Source organism: Amia ocellicauda, chromosome 16, assembly GCF_036373705.1.
Source record: "Amia ocellicauda isolate fAmiCal2 chromosome 16, fAmiCal2.hap1, whole genome shotgun sequence".
In the NCBI taxonomy this organism is placed as follows: Eukaryota; Metazoa; Chordata; class Actinopteri; order Amiiformes; family Amiidae; genus Amia; species Amia ocellicauda.
The window spans coordinates 27,204,331-27,206,616 of NC_089865.1; the positions used below are offsets into that span (position 1 = coordinate 27,204,331).

The 2,286-nt window shown below is 39.0% G+C and overlaps 1 non-coding gene across 1 annotated transcript; it reads right to left on the minus strand.

The window, feature by feature from the left end:
- Positions 1–943: 943 nt before the first annotated feature.
- On the minus strand, positions 944–1,015 carry trnah-gug (transfer RNA histidin (anticodon GUG)). Its single transcript has one exon. It is a non-coding gene; the product is annotated as a tRNA-His (tRNA).
- Positions 1,016–2,286: the final 1,271 nt, after the last annotated feature.

The window sequence follows — 2,286 nt, forward strand, 5'->3', positions numbered from 1 at the left end:
TAAGAAAAAGTGGAATGTCGTACTGGACAATCAAAGGACGCAATGATATCACAGATTCCAATACATAACTATTGAAATATTATTACTACTACTGTCAATGTGATGTTTACTTTTGGTATATTTTGTAGAATACCATACCGTATACTGGCCCATTTCGACCACTGGGTGTTCGTGTAATACGAATTAAATATAAGCAACGGCAAGGATAATTGCAAATTGACAATTCAAGACACAAACTCGATGTCTCATGTAGCCTGTGGGTGCCATTGACAGCTTGAGCACAGGTGATAAATGTGAGATATGGGGCAGATTCCTTACAAGATCATGTATATGTTTGTGTTAAGATATGAATTGATGTATTTTTGATAACTAGTTCTGAAGCATCCAAGAGATAAGGATATGTTTTCTCAAGCACAAAAATAAAGATAAGCAGAGAGTAATAGAAGGAGACGTGTGTTTTGAATGGCCGTGCGTCTGGACAGACAAGTTTCAAAGTTCTGTCGTCTACAGACAGCAGGCCAGGCCTGAGCCCTCTCCGTTCCTCTCAAACGGCATGTTTTGGTGGGAAACTGACAAGCAAATGCACTGTTCTCATTGAACAGTTTCCAGTGTCCGCTATACAACACGCATCATGTACTCATGAATTCGAACTATCTCACATGAGCCAGCCCTGAGCTTTCTAGTTTTGTGTTGATTTTTTAATCACCCTGGCGACTGGATTCGACACCCAAACAATGAAATGAAGTTACATTAATATCGATGATACTTATTAATGAATTAGATGGATGTAATCCACAATGTAATTAATTTGCAAATAGAGGTTCAGTTTTCTATATTTAGTTTAACTCTATAATGTATTGATGTTGTTGCTGATATAACGATATACTTTCATAAAACGGAATATTGTGAGAAAGACAACGGGCTGGTGTGTGGGGACTCCCACTGCCGTGACCCGGATTCGAACCGGGGTTGTTGCGACCACAACGCAAAGTACTAACCACTATACGATCACGGCCGGCTACTTGAAAGATGTTCAACAATTTACGGAACAGGCGCCGGAAGATGTAATGTTATTTTACCATAGTATTAATTTTTAAAGTATACTAATGAAGGTCATATTTCTTGGGTGGCGCAGTGTTGTGTGATGTAGGCTTATGTTTTCTAAGACTGACGTGTTGCTGAAAACAGCTCCAGAGAACAAGCCTCCTGCTCAGCTACATGAGTAGATAGTAGGGTTTTTTGGGCGCGGCCTATTTTGTTATGATGTATGTCCTAAGCTTATTAATATTCCTACGTCATAATGGGGGGGCGTGATTTTAGGTAGAGTTAATTCCTTAATTATTCCTACGTCTTATCCGTCAGCAAGTGTACACCCACAAAACCCTGAACAACAAGGCCGCCCATAACCCGTTGTTCTTGTTGGTCAACTGTAGAGTGTGAATGGGTCGGCTCTTCCTGTAGTGTTTCGGGGTCTTTTTTAAATATACATGTAATGGTTTAGTAAATCTAAACCGTTATAAGTTCAACAAGTTCTGTTGTCTGTAATGGTCCCAGGTCTTAACAATGCCAGTTTTGAATGGTGCGTTTATCATATTCACACTGTCTCTGTCTCTGTCTGTCTCTCTCTCTCTCTCTCTCTCTCTCTCTCTCTCTCTCTCTCTCTCGCCCAATCATTTCATAAGATCAACAAGTTCTGTTGTCTGTAATGGTCCCAGATCCTAACAATGCCTGTTTTGCATAGGGTACTTATGTTATCCACACTGTCTCTGTCTCTGTCTGTCTCTCTCTCTCTCTCGCCCAATCATTTTATAAGATCAACAAGTTCTGTTGTCTGTAATGGTCCCAGGTCCTAACAATGCCTGTTTTGCATAGGGTACTTATGTTATCCACACTGTATCTGGCTCTGTCTCTCCCCTCAAATTTAATTAAAAATAAAATTAAAAAAGAGGGTGTGTGTGTGTGTGGGTGTTTGTGTGTATAGGTTAATTATTTTTGTAAAAAAAAAAAATAATAAAAAAAAAATAAAGCTTTGGTTATATTTTATCTCTCACATAATGTGTTCATTCGTTTTACTTAAATACATTCTAGGGTCTTAAAGCTCATAAGAGTTAGACTTAAGATAAGGATATGCTTTTAAGTTATTTTAGCGGTCTCAATCCCTGATGATAAGGAATCATTTAAAAATAAAAACAACTGATCACTCAATGCTGAATAGATCACAACACTCAATGCTAAATCACTCACACCATGGGGGGCGGGGGTGGGCTCAGACAACAGTAGGTATGG